Source organism: Mirounga angustirostris, unplaced genomic scaffold (genome assembly GCF_029215605.1).
Source record: "Mirounga angustirostris isolate CCGP_5_RB_7025 unplaced genomic scaffold, mMirAng1.0.hap1 SCAF_5, whole genome shotgun sequence".
NCBI lineage: Eukaryota > Metazoa > Chordata > Mammalia > Carnivora > Phocidae > Mirounga > Mirounga angustirostris.
The window spans coordinates 32,881,299-32,899,485 of record NW_026991713.1 but is presented as its reverse complement, the minus strand read 5'-3'; the positions used below and the strand labels follow the sequence as shown (position 1 = coordinate 32,899,485).

Here is an 18,187-nt window from a genome sequence, read left to right as displayed (position 1 = left end):
ATGTTTCTTTTTAAAAAGAATATGCAATAGATAAGCAGAAATTGGTCACAATGAGCTACAATATTTTATACAATTATGAATATATCACATTTATTTGCATTTCTAAAAATATACTTTTGCTCACAGTAGTAATCTAGTATCTGTTTGACCTTCCATGGTATTATTTCTAAACAGTAGACTATCTTGCTAGTCATTTGATAGGGAAATATTAAAATATAACTTAGTATTATTTTATATAAATGTGTGGGGGATATGTACACTAGGATAAACTTCTCTCAAATATAGCCTTCCCAAGGAAAAGCAAAAATAACAAAAAAGGAATTTCATTGATATTTCTTTTTTTGTGCCTTTTTTCTATTTATGACTTCTCTACATTTAATTATGCAGGTTGCACTGTTTTATGATCTATAATATATTGATCTTTCTTCTTCTTCCTCCCTTCTTTGTGTTTATGGTTGCTTATACTGTGATATAATTTATTTGTCTCCAATAAACAATGTTTTCATTGTGTAACTAGCAGTGTTGTCACAACCATATACAGAAAGTATTACAGTATTTAATAGATACCCCTAATGCTATGATCTATGTTTTTTACTATAAAATTCAAAGTTGGTTATTCTCACCAAAACACACACACACACACACACACAAGCAACTAATAAGTTTATCTTCATTTTGGATATTTCTGTTTTCTTTGCTTTATTACACTAGATCTACCTTTGTGTCTACGTACTTACCTAGTTACTTCTTTTTCTTTTGCCCCTTATTTTTACAAGGTGGTAAAAAATAGTTAAGAACCCAGAAGCAGACATATCTGGATATAAGTTCTCTTGTTTTTTATGTTATCAGTTCTGTAAATTAAGTTTCTTAAGTTTTAATTTCATCATTTGAAAAATTTGGCTAATAAATATTGTCTCCTAATTTATAATTCACTGGAAGGTTAAATGAGATAATGCATAGGACATTCTTTTAATAGTTGATATATGCATTACATTGACTTGTGTCCCTCTTTCCATTGTTAAAAAACAAATTTTCTTCAAGGTTCTGCTCTTCATTACTTGCTTCCATTTCCATGGCTCAAGTTTGTTGGCTCTATTTATAGTCAAAGTGTCAGCAATTCCTATTACCTAAATATTCTTTTTTTTTTTAAGTTTATTTATTTAAGTAATCTTTACACCCAACATGGGCCTCAAACTCACAACCCCGAGATCAAGAGTTACATGTTCTTCCGACTGAGCCGGCCAGGTGCCCATAACCTAAACATTCTTGATGAAATGATATTAAAGTAAGCTTTATAAAGCTCCATCTTAGAATAAAAATGTTATCATTAATTTTAGAAGGTTGAGAAGTGAGAATAAATGTGTTGTTTTTGGAAATAAAAAATAAAGGAGAAAAAATGTATTGTCTGTTTCTCACTCTTACTGACATTTTCTGTAATAAACTTAGAACTCATATCAGTACACTTATTTTAAAAGAATATTAACATTTGGCTACTTGGTAATCAGAATTAGTAGTATATTAATGATCACTTTCATATTTCCACAAAAATTATTCCAAGGTATATCAGGTGATACGTACAATTTACCATAAACAGTATAAGTCCCTATAAATAGGAAACTCAGTTGTCACTTACATTATTTCAGATACTTGCATTATTGAAAATATTTGGCTTAAACCACATAAAGAACATACAAAAATTTAAATAGAGTATAACTGACTTTTTAAATAAAGATTTCATAAAAGAGAAAATGTAAATTGATCATATATGCTAATAGGAACTGCATGCATAATATAATTGGTTTACTTAGTTCACAAAGCTAGATAACTAGAAATCAATCAAAACTCATCCCTCTATCTTATGTTTCTATATCCTCTTGTTCATATCTCAGTTTTACACCCCAAATTTCTCTTAAATCTGATCCATCCTCTTTATCATCACACTTATTATATTTCAGAACATCACCAGTTCTCCCCTGAACTGCCAAAAACCTTATTGAACCCATCTTCTGCCTTTTATTCTTATCTCCTTCAAAATGGATGTGCCAATCATTATTCTAAAATACTCATTTAGGCTTCGCTCTCAGCTTTATAAGTGCATGGCTTTGTAATGCCAGACAAATGCATTTTAGTGCACTGGTTCTTTTTTTTTTAATTTAATTTTATTATGTTATGTTAATCACCATACATTACATCATTAGTTTTTGATGCAGTGTTTCATGATTCATTGTGTGCGTATAACACCCAGTTGAACTTTAATATGCGTCAGAATCATCTGAAGGTCTTGTTTAAAAAAAAAAAAAAAAAGTTTCCCAGGACCCTATCTCAGAGTTTCTGATTCAGTAGTTTTGAGGAGACCTTGACAATTGGCATTTTTTCAGGTGATGATTGTCTTGGGACCATACTTTGAGAACTAATGCTTTTATGTGACCTAAAATGTTCTCCATGATCTTGTTTGCTTCATTATCAAACTTAATCTCTCACCATATTTTCAAATTTATTCATATTCCATATAGGCTTAAATACTATAGGCTATATTCCATACAGGATATGTCCATTTTTTCTGAAACATCCTTTATTTCACTACTCCATTGTTCTGCAACCTGCCTACTTTGCTTGCTGATGATCATATTCAAGATTCAGCTCAAACATAGTTTTGGCTTGGAAACATTCCCAGACTCTCTTCTTGTATAATCTTCTAGTAGCTCAGATAGTACCTGTGCATGATACTTACCAAAATGTAATTATCAATTGTTTTTTTTGTTTTGCATACTGTCCTTTATGATTTCCTCACCTTATTTACCTATATATATTCAGAAATGTGTCTGATATTTCAGCACTGCTAATATTTACCATAAAGTGAAAAATTCACATGCCAATCATTGAAAAAGCACATAAAAATAACAAAAAATGTCTATTAGATTAATGATATTCTTGGTGTTTTCTCTTTTAAAGCTCTTTTAAGGCTATTCTTATTTTAATAAATAAGGGTAATTTCTTGTGTGTCATGAATTTTAACAATCACATAAAATATTGATAAAATTATATATTATATCTTATATAATTATTTTAGGGTGAGACAATACATTTTTGTTGTTTTTATTTTCCTTATTTAATATGTACTAAAATGATAAAGAGAGAAAATGTGTGTAATATATTAAGTGACTGTTCATTATTACATTATGCTAAAGAGTATATATTGCGAGCTTACTACATGGCAGGCACTATTCTAATTTATGTAATTTCCCAAAACACAGAGATAACAGTAAACAGTGAAGCAGCAGATTGAACAAATCTGACCCTTTACTATTCTATTATCTCATCTTCATCCTGTATAGTGTGGTTGGTTATTAAATTTGTGTGAGAATACCAGCTTATTATACAAAACAAGTGATTTACAGCTCTCCCAAGACATATTTGGGTCAACGGTAAGCTCCAGCAAGGGAATGCAGCTACTGAGGAATTCTCATCAACCCAGCAGAAGTTGGAGGTAGAACAAAAGATATAATTGTACAGCTTAATTAGAAAAAGCAACCATGATACTCAGTGTGATGACACAATAGGATTACCTTCCTTGGAATATTTTCTGGGACTAACCCATGATATTCCTTTTTTCCCCAGTTTTATTGAGGTATAATTGCCAAATAAAAATTGTATATATTTAATGTGCACAATATGATGATCATAAATATATATATATATATATGTGATAACCATCAATTTGGCTAATTAACACATACATCACTTCACATAGCAACCTTGTTTGTGTATGGTGGCTACACTAAGATCTACTCTGTAGCAAATTTCAAGTATAAAATACAATATTACTAACTGTAGTCACCATGTTGTACATTATCTTGTATCTTATAACTGGAAGTTTGTATCCTTTGACTGACATTTCCCCATTTTCCCCACTTAACAGCATCTGGCAACCACCATTCTACTCTCAGCTTCTGAGTTCAGTTTTTTTAGATCACATGTATAAATGAGATCAGACAGTATATTTGTGTAATTTCATAGCATAATGTCCTTCAGGTTCATCCATGTTGTCATAAATGGCAGGTTTTCCTTCTTTTTATGTTTGAAAAATATTCCATTGTATATATACACGACACTTGATTATTCATCCATTGATGGACACTTACTATAGCTATTGTGAATAATTCTGTCAATGAATCTGATTGCATATCCTTTAGATATATACCAAGAAATTGAGATTGCTGGATCAAATGGTAGTTATATTTTTAATTTTTTGAAGAAATGCCATACTGTTTTCCATAATGGCTGTACCAATTTACATTCCCTCAAACAGTATACAAGTAATCCATGCTATTTCTAAAGATGAATGGGTTTTTCTTTTAATTTTCTTTAACCTAAGTTAATGCACAAAATCTTTAATAAAATATCAAGGCAACAATTTTTAAAAATTTTTTTTATTATGTTAATCACCATACATTACATCATTAGTTTTTGATGTAGTGTTCCATGATTCATTTTTGTGCATAACACCTAGTGCTCCATGCAGCATGTGCCCTCTGTAATACCCATCACCAGGCTAACCCATCCCCCCACCCTCCTCCCCTCTAGAACCCTCAGTTTGTTTTTCAGAATCCATCGTCTCTCATGGTTCATCTCCCCCTCCGATTTCCTCCCCTTCAGTCTTCCCCTCCTGCTATCTTCTTCTTTTTTTTTTTTCTTAACATATAATGTATTATTTGTTTCAGAGGTACAGATCTGTGATTCAACAGTCTTGCACAATTCATAGCACTCAAAGGCAACAATTTTTGATGTGTACATTAAAAAACATGTTGAGAGAGGAACTATTTTAAATATGCAGAAAATTGTTTCAAGAATACCTGCAAACTTGAACAGAATTATCTTTTTTTTTTTTGAACAGAATTATCTTAATGAATATTAGATTCCCCCTAATATCTAAAGAAAACCATGGTGGGGTATAAACTCCTTATGCATTTAGAATTCATAAAAATAAAAGACTTTTGTACTATATCACCAACACCCTAATATTTAATATTATATGGAAAAAAAGATTTCTTTGAGAAAAAGGTACTATTTATAGAACAATTAAAACACTGCAAAGGGATTTGCAAAAACTATCCTATGGTTATATTGGATATAATACATGTGGGATATGTCTCTTTCTACAAATCATTTACATCTAAATCTTAGCCTTGCATTTTCATGCTTATAAGGACAGATTCTTATTATATTGTGATTATTCCACTGGATTGAGATTTATAACTTATCATTAAATAAGAATTCTAGTGTATTAGGAACAGTCATTTAAAAATATATTTAGTTGCTACTAATAATGTAGAAGGCAGTTTGCTTATACTTATCATTGAATAAGAATTTCGTATTTAAAATTATTAGAAATTATTAAAATAAAATGTAAGTACAGTAAATATACTAATGGAAAGAAAATGAACTTGACAGTTTGCACAGAGCATATTGGCTGGGTAGAGCATTTGTAATCTCTGTACTCCTTAGTGGAGGGAACGGATGTTCAGTTATGCCGAGAATTTAATTAAGAGCAGAATGTTGACTTTTTCTCCTTGCTTTTACTATTCTCAGAAGATTAAATTGCCATTTCTTGCCCTTCCACATTTTGTTTATTCATCACATTTTTATCGTTACTGTTTTTGTTTATAGTTAAGCAACTTTAGCAGAAATTTCGCTCTAACACTGCTCTCCCTCAAATAGAAATGCCTGTTTATCCCTATTGATTAGGTAAACCAATGGCTGCCTGTCACTGGTTTTAGGCCCAGAGAGAAACACATGTAAAACTCTTGTTTTAAATCCAGTAAATTAGGGGTGCCTGACTGGCTCAGTCAGTAGGCATGCAACTATTGATCTCGGGGTTGTGGGTTCAGGCCCCAGGTTGAGTATAGAGACTACTTAAAATAAAATCTTAAAAAAATAAACCCAGTAAATTAATATGAAGATACTTATATTAGTATTAAGACTAGCTTTGTCATTTCATTGCTAATTTTGTTATGAGCTTTTTTTTTTTAGCCAGGATGTATGTGCCTCAACAATGCATACCTTATCTGACTCAACTGTATTCCCATCTTCTTGACCAATGTCCCTGAATTCTGTTCTGGCCTTAATATCCCACCTCTGTTACGAACTTGCTCTTGATTTTCTTCCAGATCTTTAGATCTAACCTCTTTCTCTGCTACTGTTTTTTCCAAGTCTGTACTCTTCACATTCTGAGGGTTATATTTGTTTTTAGATTAAAGCTTATTTCGACAGTAATTTAAAACTTACTCTGCCTCATCAGAAGTAGCTACCCAATCCTGGCATTGATACTGATATCAATATAAGGTTTGGAGGTAATACAGAGTAATGGTAATATTTAGAGATAAGAAATGGCAAAACTTGTACAAAATACAACAGATAAGCAGTCAATTAGCACAAACTATATCATAGGTACAATTATTAGTTATATTAATTAATATTATGAATGATTTTTCATGGAATCTTTCAGATAATGAATGATTCATGAATTGTAAGTATATTAACTTATATAATGAAAATTTTAACAACGGATCTGACCAGTTCTACCACAGATGAGGCATTGTGTCCTGCTGAGATAACCTTTTGGGCTTTTGCCTGTCTGAAAGTACATTCTTTGAGTGAGCAGGGATTAATTTCTCTTTGCTGCTACTTCACTGCTCAAGTTATGCTGGAGTATTTTTCAAAGAGGAACATAAAACAGCTACACAGAAGACAATGAGAAATGATTGAAAATTCCAGCGATTTTAGGGGAATGGAGTTCATGTCGCCCATTCAAGAGTAGTGATGATTTTCTAGTGGGAAAAATAGAACTGAAAATCACACACTTTATGATACCTTAGTGGCAGAACGCAAAAGAAATGCTTTGAAATAGCTTTTAAAATTTCCTCAGGAGCATACACAGCTCATCTTTCTTGCCTGTGGGCAGCAGGGTATAGCATATGGAGCATACATACAATATGAGGGAAAACTGCCAGACAGGAGGGACATGATCATTCCTTTTCTGTGATCCCAATTTGGTCAATAGATTCTTAGGTACTATTCCTGCTCTAGACATGCCGGAGCTAGATTTAGGATGCATAAACATATGTATTAGAAAAATAACACCAGAAGAATCTGGAAGTTCAAAAGAAATAAGAAATTACATAACCTACATAATTCTACTGAGAAGGAATAACAATTCTCTCTACAATTTGTTTTAGGTATGACATTGGAGAAGTTTGAAACAATTGGTTTATGCACTGTAGTTTATAATTAGGGCCCTATGGGGAATTAATTAAAGTAATTTTAAAATCCCACTGGCACTGTAAAAGAGAAGGGACACTGAAGACTTGCATTCATTTGAATTTACTGGCAGGAAAAAAAAAAGCACTAAAACTTCATTATAATGAAATTATTTATTGAATATTGAATATTGTAATCATTATTAAATTATGTTTTAAATTTTAAATAATACAAGTAAATTTGTAACCAAATAGTAATTTTTAAATAAATTTTAAAGGATATCACTGAAAAGAAGTTAGTTGATGGTGACTGGACAGAAATTGATAGGTTTTATGTGGAGATAGAGGAACATATTTTAGACACTGGTAACTTATTCCTTAAACTTGAATCCAGTAATGATTTTGATTTTTTCCGTTTTTCTGATGAAGACTCAGTCTCCTATTTCTAGAATTAGGGGTGATTTTAATTATCTTTTCTATTTGAAAAATAACAGTCCAAAGAAAACACAGACTTCTCACATCATTATTCAACTTCCCAACCAACTTCAGAGAGAATTGGTATGGCAAAATTATTTAAGTTTCTCATTAAATTATTTTTCACATTTTGTTATAGTTGGAATCTCATCAAAAATGTTAAATATAAATAATTTATTAAGGTAACTGAAATTTTCAAGGGTGTAGTGCATTCATTTCTAACCTGCAGCGTTTCCTATGCCGTAATGACATATTACAGTAGCTCCCCGCCTGAAAAAACATCACAATAAGCTTACAAAATGAACAAAAGGAAGGTAGTATTCTGACAGTGAAAATGAGCAATACTAGGAAAATCAAGAAACCAAAAGATCCTGAAAAATAGGCAATTTTTTTTTTTAATTTAAAGATTTTCCTCTTCTAGCCCTTCTTAACATATGTAGAAATTAAAGTCACTGAATTTGTATTAAAAAGGGAAATGATGCCGGGCACCTGGGGGGCTCAGTTGGTTAAGTGTCTGCCTTCTGCTGAGGTCATGATCCCAGGGTCCTGGGATGGAGCCCCACACGGAGCCCCAGCTCGGCAGGAAGCCTGCTTCTCCCTCTCCCTCTGCCTGTTGCTGCTCCCCCTGTGTGTATTCTCTCTCTCTCTGTCAAGTAAATAAATAAAATCTTAAAAAAAAAAAAAAAAAAAGGAGGGGAGGAATGATGCTTTCTAAGAGCTGCTGCCAACTGAAAAATCTTTATTTTTTGAAAACTCCCCATTCTTGAAAACACCTTCATATGCAAACATATAAATGCCACACTTCAAATCATAAATCCAGTTCTTTTCTTCCAAAGCAAAATAACAGTAGTCAGGTTGTGGACAAACACCTGTAGTCCACTTTCTAAATTCTTTTGAATTCTCTCCAAAGTCATTCTTTGTGTTCATGGAAAGATAGTACGTTCAGGCAAGCAATCATGTTTCCTCTGATGGTGCAAAGTAGTGATCCTCAACAAAACCTTCAGCTCCCCCTTACTCAGAGTTGACATTTATGCAATTACCTAGTTCTTTGAATGCTTAAGACAACTCAAAAGGAAGGCTAAATGCTTAAGTCTCATAGGATTTCATTTGATTGTAGTTCTGATTTTGAAGGACACTTGATGACACCTTTCCTTTTCATGTCCAAATTGCAGGTTATCAGTTGGTGAATTCTATTTAACTCTCAGTATATTTGGGGGGAAATGCAGAAATAGTAACAAAATTAAAGGAAATCAAAAGTTCTAAAATCTTTTAAGAGTGCTATTCACTTGGTTGTTACACCAGGGATTACTGAAAGGAAAGACTCCTTTTCCCCATATTCTAAGTCTATTTGCTGCTGTTCACTCTTTGGGGTGAAGTTTAAGAAAATTCAAGAAAGTTAAGAGTGAAGTTTAAGAAAGTTCAAGAAAGTTTAAGAAAGTTGCTTAGAACAACGACATACTTCCTTGACTTAATATATTTAGTGTAAATCAGTACCTCTGGCATCTGAAACAACATAAGGACCTTAGAACCCCCATCTTTACCTACCCTACTACTGACCCTTCCATTTCCTCCTACCTTCCCAGTGGCGGTGACAGTGTCATGCATTTTAATTCTCTATGTATTTATTTACTCTTCTCATTGATATTTGTTCCTCCCTGCATTTCTGTGCTTCTAGCTGTAGTTATTTCTCTTCATTGAAAAACTCCTTTGGTTAGACCAGCTGATAGTAAATTCTGTTTTTTTTTTTAATAAAAATCCCTTATTATACCTTCATTTCTGAGGATATTTTTACTGGGGTTAGAATTTGACATTGGCAGTCGTCTTTGTCAGTCTTTGAAAAACACACTCTTTTCTAGCTTCATTGTTTATTATAAAGTCTACTTTAAGTGATATCGATGATCCTTTGAAGAAAAGTATCTTTTTAAGTTTGAGATAGTCTTGATATTCTTTCTGTCTTTGGATTTTTGTTTTTGTTTTTTAGCAATTTGAGGTTTTATTTGTATATATTCTAAAGTACGTAGCTTTCATTAACTCTGGAGTTTCTTGTGTTTTCATTCATTTAAGAAAATTATTGGCCACTGTTTAACTTATTGCTTCTCTCCTCCCTTCTCCACTCCTCTTCTCTTCTGTTCCCTTTTCCTCTCTTCCCTGCCCTTCCCTTCCCTTCCCTTCTCTTTTCTTCCCTCATATTGCCTCATCTCAGCCCAATTCACTTTACCCTTTCTTACCTTCTCTCTCTCCTTTTATTCATGGGATCTGGAAGATATGCTAAGACTCTTCATTATGGATATATCTTATATATATATATTTTCAATATATCTTTCTTTCTGTGGTTCAAGCTATTTCCTAATGACCTAGCTCCCTATTCACTAACTCTTACTCTAGCTGTACCTTAAACTATGTTCTTACTGCTAATTCCAGAATTATTACATGATTCATTTTATAGTTTCCAATATCCTGCTGACATTATCTATCTTCATATATATTCTTGTGCATATTACTTATTCTTGTTTAAATATATACATCTGATAATTCCATTAAGAATTGTCTTTTAATCCCTTGGTTTTCATTCATTTAGTCCTATTTCTTATAAATCTGCTTATTTTTGATTGAATGTTGAACACTCTGTGTGCAAAATTGTGAAGATATTTTGTGGTTATTTTCAGCCAGAGATTTTTTTTTTTTTTTTCTTAATTTCTGGCAGGCAGTAGAGTAAGGGCAGATCAATTTAATCAGTCTGGGATAGAACTGAGTCAAAGCTGGTTTTCAGCCTTTATGAGAGGATTTATTTGGGTTTGCTTTCATCCCAGTTGAGGCCTGAAGTATTTATCAGAGCCTAACTTCTTTGGCCGGACCTAAACTAAATGTTTGTCTCCCCTACCCATAAAACTGGGAAAAGCTCCCTTCAGCTTCTTAGCATTTTGGCTAAAGTTTAAAAATCAGCAAATGGCTAGGAAGGTGCCAAGTATTAGTCTCTCCTCTCTGCATTCCTCTTTTTTTCTGTGATCTTGGCATCCCTAGTTCTGGCTCCCTTAGTTGACATCAATCCTGATTTTCACTTTTCTAGTCCCAAAAGACTGCTCAAAGCTCTGATCAATTTCTCAGCACCTCAATCCTTTGCAGAAATCAGTAAGGGAAAAGTGGCACAGAAATTTGGTTTTTGCTCAGTCCAATTCCCTTCTCTGTAGGATCTTGGTTCAAATGCTGGCTACTGAAGTAGTGTTCTTCAATATTTTTAAATAGATTTAAACTTAAAAAAAAATAGCTTTCATAGCTGTTTTCATGATGTTTGCTCTCCTATAATTTTTCCTTATTAGATTTATAATGATTGTATTAGGATATTAATAAAACAGTATTTTATAAAGGGGATAGTGGATACTTTATAAAATATTAAAGAAACTATTTTTATTAATTTCATATGAGTGAATATCTCTCAGTTCTTAGCACAGTAATTATTTTAGAATATGATAATAGGTAATCGAAAAAATAAGCAAACTAAAATATTTAAGATTCATCAGTTCTAGCTTCTGAAAGAACATCATCTATTCTACCATACACAGATGTAAGTAACTATCTTCATCATTATATAAGAAAGTTGACAGTTATAACAGAAAACAAATGTTTGAAACTGCTCTCACTTTTGAACCATGCATTTACTACAGCCAGCTACACATCTTTTCTCTCTTCTACCTGTCTTCCATCTCTCTCTCTCTATGTGTATATACACACACACATATACAAACACCATATATAACAAGAGTAAGGATGCCTGGGTGGCTCAGTTGGTTAAGCGTCTGATTCTTGATTTTGACTCAGGTCATGATCTTGGGGTCCTGGGATCAAGCCCCGCCTGGGGCTCTCTCTTCTGCTTTTCTCCCTCTCCCTCTGTCCTCCTCCCCTGCTTGCACACACGTTCTCTCTCTCAAATACATAAATAAAACTTTAAAAAAAGAATATGTATGTGTGCACACCAACTATACACACACTCACAAACACATGCACACAAATACACACACATATGTATACCAACAAGAAGCATAAAAGGGATAAAGAGGCAGTTGCTTGCAACCAGATTTTTCATCTGAATAATTCAGAACACATTTGTAATGGCCCTTCAAACTAATACTGTCTGTTCTTTTTAAATCTCTTTATTCTAGGCTACCTACATAAACTGAGGAATTTTTCTTTCAGCATCTGATGTCAGGTTCCTATATTTTGTTTTAATATTATATATTGTTTTTACCTGTATCATCAAGCACCTTAATTTCATATTGCTTAAATGGCTCCATTGTTAACTCTATATCTATGACCTAAAAGATTGCATAAGCCTGGGAAAGATAAAAGATAAAAACAGAATTTTGAGAAAAAATTTGGAAATAAATAGCATTTTCAAATATATAATTTTAGGGAAGAAAGATATCAAAATAGTTTTAGGAGTTTAAATAAATAATTTTTGGCATGCAAATCTGATCACATATCTTTATTGACCATAATCTGCTTAATGATTACAGGAACTGGAAGAAATCTGAAGATGATGTATTGACTAAGTTATACAATTCAGTGAAAACTGCAGTGACAAAGTCTACTAATTATTTTATTAGGGAAGCTGTCTGACAGATTATAGAGAGTTTCTGATAACTTAATTGCTGTATCCATGTAATTGTTTCTATTATTTCAATTATTGAGTATTTTGGTTGATTTTTTAACATAATGATTTAAGATGTCCAGACTTTAGCACTTTATGCACATCTATATTTAGTAAAAAGCATAGTAAAATAGTGATTTGAGTAAACTGTCCAAATAAAACACTCAATAAAATAGCTTTAATAATTTTTGTTGATATAAATCATAGTTTGAATTAAGAAACTTATTAATTATGCAGGCTCTGATCATTCAAGCAGTTGTGAATTGATATATAGTAGCTTGAAACAAAAATTATGTAGATTTTTGAAATCAGTGTGTTTAATTCAGTTATTAATAGGATCTAGGACCAAAGAGAGTGAGACTTATGTTTTGTGGGTTTTTTTCCTCTAAATTTTGAAGTTGTGATTTATACCTTGCACCAAGATCGACAATAATCTCTCATTAACTGAAAGTTTTATATGTTGTCAGCCAAATTATTCTAAAATACAACTTTACACATATCACACACAAATACACACACACACTCATTAAAAAACAACCCATATTTTTCACTGATGACACAAATACGTGTATACTACACAGGGGAAGTTATATTACATATATATTATAGACTATATGTGTTATTAATTTATAATTCCTAACTTTGAAAAGGGCAAAAGTGGTTTGCTTTACCAAGTTTAAGTAATTTGTATATATTCACAATACCTTCGTAAGTAGGAAATATATTTGGATGACAGTTTTGGTTCTTCTCCTTTTTTAAAGCAGTGATGATGGATAGATGATGGGTAAATAGATAAATAATAGACAAATAGATGATACTGATGTAACAGATGACAATTTAATTGACTGAAAAAGGTAGAAGATGAATTCTTAATAGAATTACTCTGAAGCAAAGCCGGGACAGCTTGCTGTGTCAACTGAAATGTGAAATGTACAAGTTTAAGACTAAAACCTGGTAAAGAGTAAACATAATTTATTGTTTGAAAAATAAATCTTTTTTATGGATTGAAAATTGGATGGAAACAAAGGCAAAAATAGATAAATTAATATATTGTTAGAATAAACAGCTTAGTGGGCGCCTGGGTGGCTCAGTTGGTTAAGCGACTGCCTTCGGCTCAGGTCATGATCCTGGAGTCCCGGGATCGAGTCCCGCATCGGGCTCCCTGCTCGGCGGGGAGTCTGCTTCTCCCGCTCCCCCCTCTTGTGCTCTGTCTCTAAAATAAATAAATAAAATCTTAAAAAAAAAAAAAAAAGAATAAACAGCTTAGTAAATGGGAACTGTGAAACTCGGATCATGGCTCCAAATGTTTCATTTAAATAGGATTGGAATTTTATGGGAAGCTTTACTTTAAATGATGCATATTCAAAACACCAGCTAATGCAATTAAGTTTAGTAAAGTGTTCTTAAACATGAAGTCTCCAGTATGTTGTCACTGTGATATATTCAAAACCAACCAACAAGCATTTAACTGGATTATACAGTCTAGTCGGATATATAAATACATAAACAATCACAAAATCCTGCCACCAAAATTGTTTCCTTTTGTCAGTAGGGTCTAAAGCCATTGAGACACTTTTTTTTTTCCTTTTTCTTTTTTCTTTTATTTCTCTCTCTCTTCTTGGCTATAGGAGCTCTATTACAAAATCCAGTATGAGTGTTTTCCATGATCTAATTTTGTTTACCACCACCAAGGTGTTTGAATTTCTGACTTGTCTTTTCCTGTTTTGTTTTTTTGTTGTTGATGAGCTTCTCCACCATTATAAAACATTATATCTTTTTTGGTGATTATGAAAATTATTTTGATGAATTCGTGTAGTATACCTTTCTCACATTTTCATTGTTCACGTGCACAGAAATTTCTTCCTATCCCATCAGTTCTTCCTGTATTGGATATTTTCAGTTTAAATGGTAGTTTATAAACCTTTCTTTTTATCAGTTATGGCACTCTTGTGGGTAGAATTTATACTTTGACTAGGATTGGTGGTTCACAACGGACTGATGCTTTTATGACACAGTTATGAGTTGAAAGCATTTCTCTGTGTATTAACTTGAACTCCACCCATTTTCTCTCCTTGTATTGCTCAATGTGGCAGCTCGTCTCCATATCCCAGGTTGAAATTTCCTGTTCCAAGGCATCAAGGATGTACTCCACAAAGAACATTGGACTTTTAAGTGTGGGCATCACATATGGCTCAACACTAGACAAAGACAGCTATGCAGAGCAAATGCTCAGTTCTCTGGCAGAATCTGCTCATTTTACTTCCCTGGGACTTTCAAAGAACAAATGCCATCTGTGTGAAATAAAACGCTGTTGAAGGATTTAAGAGCATTACTCATAATGGTTATATCTTAATAGTCATGCCAAACTGATGTGTTCCAAAACTTATTCAGGATTAAAGCATCCTGATTGACTGAGGCTGCTGCTGTGTCTCCAGATTTTTCTTCATGTGGCTATTACTTTTGATATCCCAAGAGGAACCATGTCATTACCAGAAGAGTGAGAATGTGAGAACCTCAAGGATACAAGAGCAGTGAGTAGCAGTTGGAGTATCAAGACTTAGGACAGAGGCAGCAAGGGGAGGAAGCAGAAAGAAAACAGAAGGAGCCAGGAGAGTGATGCATCGGCCATAGGGATGATAGTGCTAAGGAACACTTTAGGAGAAGTTGGAATTTTGCTCTGAATAAGCTATATGTTCTGAATTCAGTGCTGAGGTCATCATAATTTCATAAAAAGGTTTTTTTTTTTTAATTTTCAAGTCATATTTCATTTCATCATTCATTCTGTCATTCATTCAGCATATATTTAATATGTGTTTATTATATCACCTGGGTCTGTTGTAGACATGAAAGATACATTGATGATAGCAGAATAGTTCTTAAAATATCTTCCTTCATGGAGTTTGCATTTTTCCTGTGAAATTGGTATGTGACAGAACAGGTATCATAGTCATCATGATCAATATGATTCAGGCAAAATACTTAGTAAAGTGCAAAACAAATGGAACTTGTTATTTTTGGGGAACATACGTCGTTAGCGCTCTATCAGAAAGCTACAAACTCAAAAGCCACCTGCTAGAAGTTGCCAATTAATATTTTTAAAAATGTTTTTAAATTGAAGTTAAAGTTTACATACAGTAAAATGTATAACTTGTGTTTGTTAAAAGGAGTTTTGGCACATGTATATACCATACAGCTAATCGCCAAATCAGGATATAGAAAATTTCCATTACCAGAGAGTTTTCTTATAACCCCTCCCTATTAAACTCTTCTCTGCACGGGTAATCTATGTTTTTATTTCTACCCTCTACATTAATCTGGCCTGTGTCTTAACCTCATAAAAATGTCATGATATAGTATGTACTCTTTTGTGTCTGGCTTCCTATGTTCAATATATTATTAACATCCACCCATACTGTTGATGTACCCATAGTTCATTGCTGTATGTATTACTGTATTAAATTTTATGAATATATTATAATTTATCATCCATTATCCTGTCATTAACAGGATATTTGATTATTAATGATAAAGCTCTCTAATCATCCTTGTACAAGTAATTTTGTGGACTTGTTTTCATCTCTCTTTGGTAAATATCTAGCTACGTCATGGTGTAGGTGTATGGTTTACTTTATAAAAAACTATTTTTCCAAAATGGTTAAGAATTTTATATACCACCAATATTTTATGGGGAGTTTAGGTCTATAATTTTGTCTGTTGTAATCACTCATTTTAATTTTAGACATTCTGGTAGAACTAAAGTCATATCTCGTAGTTTCAATTTGTACTTCCCTAGCAAATGATGAAGTTGAGCACATTTTCATGTTTTTATTGGACAAGTGTGTAGATTTTGCCATTTTCCGCCATGTTTAACGTTTCTTTATGCATTTTAGATATAATTCCTTTGTCAGATGCATATCAAATATTTTCTCCCAGGCTGTGGCTTGTATTTGCAAGGATGTGAAGTTATTTTTCCTATGTTTTCTTCTAGAAACTTTATGATTTTAACAGCTCTACATTTACATAAAATTCATCTCAAAATAATTTTTGTATATGATGTAAGATTTTTATATTTCTGAACTGTCTTGGCACCTTTGTTAAAAACCAGTTGGCTATATGTGTTTGCATCTACTGTAGTCCACTATGTGTAGACTCTTCTCTGTTCCATTTTTCTATTTGCCCATGCTTATATCAAAAACACATTGTCTTAATGAAGCTATATAATCGGTTTTAAAATCAAGCAGTGTATGTCATCCAAACTTATGCTTGCTTTTGTTCTGACCTAGGTTTCTAGGTCTTTTTAATTATGGAGTAATTTGACAATAGGTCAGTTAATTAGTAACAAATAAGCTGTTGGGATTTTTATAGGGGTTGTTTTGAATTTGTAGAACACCCTAAGGAGAACAAACATTTTAACAATATTGAAACTTCCAAACCATGAACATGATTTATCTCGGCATAGATTTTCTTTAATTTCCCTCAGAAATGTTTTAGTTTTAAGTGCAAAGATATTGCACATTTTTCACTAAATTTACTAAGTTTCTATGATTTTAATGCTTTGAAAATGGCATTGTGTTTTAACTTTCCAATTGTTGCTATTACACACAACTGCTTTTTAAATATATTGACCATGTATCTTATGAATTTTTAAAACCTAATATTTATCATTTTTTTTGTACATTTCAGGATTTCAGGATTTTTTACATATCCAGTCATGCCATGTGTGAACAAAAAAATATTTTACACCTTCCTTTTCAGTCATTTTCTCCTCATTTTCTTGCCTGATTGAACTAGCAAACTTCCAGTACAATATTAAAGTAATGAGAGCTCACATCCATATCTTCTTCCAAATCTTAGGGGGGATAATATTTTGTCGTTAAGTATGATGTTACCCGTAAGTTTTCGAAATATGCTTTATCAAATTGAGGAATTTTTCATCTATTCTCATTTTATTGTGAGTTATTAACATGACTGGGTGTTCAAGATTGTTGAATGATGTATTCATATGCTATTTCTCCTTTATTAATGTTGTGATTTAGGTTAATTGCTCTTTAAATGTTAAACCAATCCTACATTCCATGGATAAGATCCAACTGGTCATGGTGAATGACACCTTAATTTATTATTAGATTCAATTTGCTAACATTTTCATAAGGATCTTTTCATCTTGGCTTTTGTTTCACTGAATTTCTAGATATATAGGTTGCTGTATTTCACAAAGCTCAACATATTTTGAGCCATTATTTCTTTGAAATTTTTTCTGCCCTGTTTTTATTCTTCTCTCCTTTCAGAACCACACTTAGTTATGTTACTTGTTATTTTCCCAGGTCACTGAATCCCCATTTTACTTAAAAAAAAAAAAATTATGAATCTTCATTTTAGATAATTTCTATTGAGTTAGCTCTGGTCTCTCTTCCTTTTATTGTTAAGGACACTAATCCCCTCATCTACACCTATTTACTTCCCAGAGGCTCCACCCTCAAATACTACCCCATGGGTGGCTGGGGCTTCAACATATAAGTGGGGGTGGGGAAAGGCACACAAAAATTCAGTCCATAAAACTCCTTATGTATAAAATATTCAGTTTTTAAATTATCTACAAGATAGTCTATTTGAATGATATAGACACCAGACTTTGACTTTAATTTCTCTCAATCAGAAAAGATTATTAAATCTATACTATTCTCACAATGATCACTAATAGTGTTTAATTCAAGCTATATTAATGACAATCTTGAAACAAAAGTTTAGCAGATTTGGAAATACATTTTCACATAACTTTAATATTGGAAGCAGAATTTTAGATGTGGAAAGA

At 32.5% G+C, this 18,187-nt stretch overlaps 1 long non-coding RNA gene across 1 annotated transcript in view; it reads left to right on the top strand.

The window, feature by feature from the left end:
• The window catches only part of LOC123838110 (uncharacterized), a 270,249-nt gene that overhangs the window by 226,334 nt on the left and 25,728 nt on the right, over positions 1 to 18,187 (top strand). The gene's annotated exons all lie outside the window — the stretch shown is intronic.